The sequence below is a fragment of the Microtus ochrogaster genome, chromosome 2 (assembly GCF_000317375.1).
Source record: "Microtus ochrogaster isolate Prairie Vole_2 chromosome 2, MicOch1.0, whole genome shotgun sequence".
In the NCBI taxonomy this organism is placed as follows: Eukaryota; Metazoa; Chordata; class Mammalia; order Rodentia; family Cricetidae; genus Microtus; species Microtus ochrogaster.
The window spans coordinates 37,784,750-37,790,749 of record NC_022010.1 but is presented as its reverse complement, the minus strand read 5'-3'; the positions used below and the strand labels follow the sequence as shown (position 1 = coordinate 37,790,749).

Here is a 6,000-nt window from a genome sequence, read left to right as displayed (position 1 = left end):
AAATAATGCTGCTATGAACATAGTTGAACAAATGCCCCTGTCATATGATCGGGCATCTCTTGGGTATACTCCCAAGAGTGGTATTGCTGGATCCAGGGGGTACATTAATATTTTAAAACCACATTTAGTCAATACACTTGCAAGTAGCTATAATACTCAAAATACTCTACAAGGGGTTTATAGTGACAAAACTGTTACTTCAATTCTTGCCCCCAAATTCTACATTTAATCATATCTAGAGAGCAAATTTAAGATGGTTTACTTTATGGTTTTGTTTTTGCACTAGATTCAATTTATCCTGAAGCCGACTTTTAACTCTTGTCTTAGCAAATCATCAAAGTTTCTGATTAAGTCTCTTTTAAAAGCTAGTTCTAACTGCTTCCTTGTTCTACCCTTTTTAAAGAAGGAGATGGGACTGCCAAAAAGTGGAGAAAGGAATACATTTCTCTAGTGCCACAGTGGTTAGCATACTCAACCAAGTGGCAGGCAATTGGCTAACTTACTTGTAAAGAAGTCCCACGTCTTCACTGACTGTAAAATCCGAATGCATCATATGGTTGCAAATTGTCATTGGATCCCTTGACACATTTTTTTCTGAACTGTTTGTATATTTTCACAGCCCAGTGCTGTGTGCAACGTAAAGGACCAAACCATGATTTTATTGTGATTTTTGTAGTATATTTTAAGTGTTAGTTATGTGCTATTTCAACTAGATACATTCCCTGGAAATTTGGAAACTAAAATTATAAATGAGAGCAATTAGAAATGGCCCGTGGAGGAGCAGCTCCGAGAAGATGGGTGTCAGTATAAATATTAAAATTATCAAAACATTTTAAAGTCACTTTAGTTGCATTCCGAGACTTTGGATACTGGTTCATCATTGTTCTGACATATTTGCTCCCCTCTCTTATTAATTTATTCCAGTTTTACTATGAACATGGGTGTAGACATGTACATCAGTGTGTGTGCATGTTTCAGAGAGAGACACACAGAAAGAATTGAAAAGATAAATCTAGATATGAAGGATTGTTAGTTAGAGCAGAAATCCGACTCCAGATACCTTTTCAGGCTACTAGATTTTAAGATAGGTTATTCAAGGCAGATAAGTTTTAAAGTATTCTGATGAAACAAAATGTCCACTTGGGAATATGAAGGTTACCTTGATTTTCTTTTTTGTTACAAAAAGTGAATGTACCCCCACTTCTCTTTAGGAGATGTATGTATCTATTTGGCTTTGAAAGATACATGAGTGGTAGGATGAATTTCATATTAGCACTAGAGAGTGAACCTAAGATCTCAAATATACTCAGCATGACTCCTACACTGAGCCACAACCACAAAGCTATTGGGTGCATGAATTAATCCCATTATCTGAGTGTTTGATGTATGTTTTCTATGCATTTCAAACACTGGGAATATCAAAACTGACAGACAGAACCCCATCCTTGTGGCTCACACCCTAGAGGGACTGGCTCGCGCCAGCGGCGGTATTGTGACACCTCAGTCCACCTGGGAAGGGAAACAGTTATGTGTGTGGATGTGACAGAGCAGTGTGCAGTATTTAAGAACAGGAACGAAGGCAATGGAAACGCCAAAGGATACTCTCCTAGCCAAGACTGGGGAAAAAATAAAAATAAATAAAATAAAATAAAACAGATCATCACTTTAGCTTTCCAACTCAGAGGAGGTCACAGCCGAACAGGACAGAATGTAGGATGCTTGTGCCCACTCTGCCCACCAAACAGCAATCTCTTGAAAGTGATTTTTAAAACTGTGCCAGAGACCCTTGCTTGCAAAGATGCTTGGAATTTCCATTGTTCCCCTCTCTGTGGTTACAATTAGGAAAGTGTAGCCATCAAGGCTAGGAGGCCTGAGTGTAACTCCTAGATTTTCATTGTCTGACATTGGGAAGCCATTCCACTAAGTGTTCGTTTATGAAATCAGGTTATAATTAACCCCTTCACTTTAGTTGCAAGTTTTTTTGAGTTGTAGTAAGAAAACGTGTGGAAGAATAGTGTTCAACAGAAAATAACAGTAGCTGGGAACTTTAGTTAGAAGTTTCTTTAGTCTTGGTGAGAAAACACATGAAAGATTAGTGTTCAACATTAAATAACAAGGGTAGCCAAGTATTGAGGCGCACACCTTTAATTCCAACACTCGAGAGGCAGGACCAGGTCGATCTCTTAGTTCAAGGCCAGCCTGGTCTACAAAGTGAATTCTAGGACAACCAGGGCTACACAGAGAAACCTTGTCTCAAAAAAAAAAAAAAAAAGGATAGAAAACTATGGGGGTAACAGAAGTGGCAATTATATTCTTAAATGTGAAAGTCATTGCATGTTTATACTTGTTAATGATGACATTCTGTTTTTATTGGCATACAGTATCAAAATCATAATAAAAGAGAACCACTGAAAATGAACAGATTTGTATTCTACAAACTTTTCAGACACTAATCTGTGTGTCCTAAATTAAGCAACTTGACCTCTCTGTGTCTGGTTTCTTCATTATGATAAGCCCACCTTAGAGGACTGTCACAAAGACTCAGAGTGTCAGGAACTGTGATGCACTTAGAGGTATTCAAGACACTTAGCCCTAATATTTCTCATCAAAACGGATGTAATTCAAAACATGAACATTTCTCTTTTTAAGCAGCAAAGACATTCGTCTTTGTCTGTCATAAATAGAAATAAGACCTCTCCTTTCCTGTCTTGAAAGATGTCCAGAATAGACATGCATATACACAGGGTGATTCCATTGTTGAACTGTTGAATAAAAAAAATAACAAAACAAGAATGAACTTGCTACAGAAAGAAATTCACAAATGATTAGACAGTACTTGTTTACATTGCTTCAGCCAGCCTTCTTTAATTGACCCTCTGAGAGGGTGAAGCTGCTTCAAGTACTGGGACCATTCAAGACAGACGGTTGGAGACAAGTTTGCCTACCTTGCAAGCCTGCTGTGGTCAAGACCAGCTTGCCTATGTTCCTGAACTTTGAGTTAAAGGATTAATCTCCCAGAAGGATGGTGGACGTAGAGAGGTGGGCCTTCTTGTGCTTCCAACAGACAAAGACAATGAGAGTATTTTACTGATGGCGTTATGCCTGTCATTGCAAGGTTAATCACCCACTTCATGTAGCTTTCCAGTCTCCATTAAATACCTTATGCACGGGAGTGAGTGATGATGTGTGTGAATCTCAGAATCAGTGTTCTGCAAGGTCTGCATGTTAGAGCAGGGACTTGATCAGACGGACAGGTGAAGGACAGCATTCTCTTTCTTACACTGCACATCACTGTCACAATCTTTGGTATTCCGTGACCTTGCTTAGAGCTGTGAGGGTGGATCTCCTTCATCAGTGCTGCAGCTGTCGCACAGAGAGCTGATCCAGTAGCTTACTGTAAAGAGATGATAAACCAGCACTCAGGAGGCAGAGGCAGGCACATCTCTGAGTTCAAGGCCAACCTGGTCTACAGAGATGAGTTCTAGGACAGCCAGGGCTATATAAAGAAACCCTGACTTGAAAAACCAAAATGGAAAAAAAAAGAAAGAAAGAAAAGTTCAATGTACACTTTACATTAAAGCATAGACTTCAAGTTTATTGGTGACAAGGGAATTGTAGAAGTGTATGTAATTCCCTTGGGTTTACTGACACCGCATCTTGAATACCAGGTGTACTCAATACCGTGTTTAAAATGGATGTGTGAGGTAATCCTACTTTGATTTGGGAGTTGGAAGATTTGGTCTGTGAGCAAGCCAAAGACAATTAAATCTCTCTATGTTTTTTTTTTATTTTAAAATATGGAGATGACTAATACTGTCTATATTTTGTTTGACTGGAGGTAAGAGATATAAATACAGCTATGTAAGAATTCTTCTGATGTGTATTTGGCAACTTTCTCCAAACTAAAACTTTTCCCACTCATGATGTCTTCAAAACTAGAAAGGGACATTCTTCATTTATCCTAAGAAAGATAGCAGAAAAATTGGGATTTGTATAGCTCTGAGATACCTCAACCATCAGCAGGTTGATGTGTCTTCTCACCGGTAAAGGCAGAGTTATTGAACATACCCAGAAAAGCATTGGGCAAGGGTTGTAATTCAGTGAAACAGATATAGAAGCTTTGAATTGATTCATAAAAACCTCATTTACATATTTCTTCTGAGTTCAACCTTCATGAACTCAGGACCTAGGTTTTTCAGATTTCTGTGTATCTATTTTTCTCCACTGGGGAAGTGAAGCAGATGGTAGTGCTGACGAAACATTTAAGGACAGAATAGCTTTTAAAAAGTGCATCAACAGTAGCAGAAGTGCAAGCGAATGCCATGTCTTTGTCATTCATTGAAACTCAAACACCCCATTCTTTTTAATAGAGATCCAAGACAGGGCTAATGTATCTCTCAGAGACCCGACGTTGAAAAGATATTTAGTCTTTACATCCTATAATAACAACATGTCAAGACGGGAGGACTTCAACTAGCAGGAGCTGATTCCTCCTTTCTTCCTCTACAACTTTCCTTTGCTTCTAGGTGTATTTCCGCAGCCTATTAAAGAGTAAAGATTTGAGAAGACATGTCTTTTTTTAGTCCTGCTTGAAGAAAAAGAGGGGCGAGGACTGCAGTTTGGGAGGAATGTAACTAATTTTGAGAATCTTGCTGTATTCTTCTAATATTATCTGTATGTATTGTATGTATACGGTACACAGTTATATTTTGAGATGTGGAGAAGCTTTTAAGAATTCCAAAGTATATGTTACAGTCATAGAGATTTGTTTCATATTCTCAGAGCCTCTCCTTAGGAATTTGCATCTTTATAGCAAACATCTCAGGTGAATCAGAGGCATTCAAAACACCACCATCAACTCTGTCATTCAGTTGGTGTTTCCCTGTTGTCAAAATGCTTACATATGCACATTCTGTTCTGTGAGGTAGATGGGGACGATTATCTTCATTGTGAGAATGAAAGGGACCAAGTTGAGCTGATTTCCTTAGTTCTTCCTTATAGTCTCTGCCTTCTTGTTCACTCTTGAGATTCCCCTTAGATGACCTTTTGCTGTTGGGGTGTTGATTTGCCAAAGACAGGGTCCTCCCCAAAGCCAGCCAGTACTATCTGTGCCTGCCTTGCTGAAAAAAAATAAGGCAAGCCTTCCTGTAGCCAAGGAAAGAAAATAATAATTTTATTTGTGGACGTTGAACATTTTCCTAATTGGCTGTGTTGCCAGTTGATTTCAAGCAATCCCTTCTGTCTTGTCAGATGTACTTTGGAGTGCACATCTTTTTCACCTATCTTGATTGGTGTTGTTCAAATTCCAGGAATGAATCTATCATCCCCAGCCAGCCAAACTGGGCTGCTGCAATGGTTTCATGCTCTCCCCTCCTCCCATACCGTCCCTCCTTAATACTCCTCTCAACTGTCACACCAGTCTTTGCTTTGCCTACCCAGCAGTCAGAAAGGCCAGACACCTGGTTGGGTTGTCAGATTCACACCTCAGCCCTTCTCATGGCCCAAGTGAATCTCAGGTAGTCCAGCAGATTTGTGCTCATATTTAGACAACCCCTGGGTCCCTCTGAGTTTGGGTCCATTTTCAGCAAGGTGCAGGGCTGGTATTTTCCCCCAGCCTCTGAGAAAACTTAAGTCTCTGTTTGCAGATCACCCTCTGAATGAAGGAGAGAGTGGTGCTATTTGAAGACTGGTTGGAGAGAAAATGCAAACAGGACTAAGGGGCTCTCCCAGACAGACCACAGCCTGAACCAAGGGTGAACACAAGTTTCCAGAATCTCCAATGCTGTGTTTCCTTTGATGCTCCCTACCAGGAGCAGGGCAAGCATTTCTGTAGACAAGCGTGCACTCCAGTGCTGTTGTTCACTGCCCTTGTTCACATCAATCTAGCATCCCACCTTTATTCACCCTCGAGGCAGGTTGCTTACTGAGACCTTTCTAGGCACTGAATCTGCTTTGTAGCTTTCCCGACAGAAACAAGAAATCTAGGTTCCAAAGAGATGG

The 6,000-nt window shown here is 40.0% G+C and overlaps 1 protein-coding gene across 2 annotated transcripts in view; it reads left to right on the top strand.

Moving 5' to 3' along the window:
• The window catches only part of Fgf12 (fibroblast growth factor 12), a 543,179-nt gene that overhangs the window by 277,995 nt on the left and 259,184 nt on the right, over nt 1–6,000 (top strand). The gene's annotated exons all lie outside the window — the stretch shown is intronic.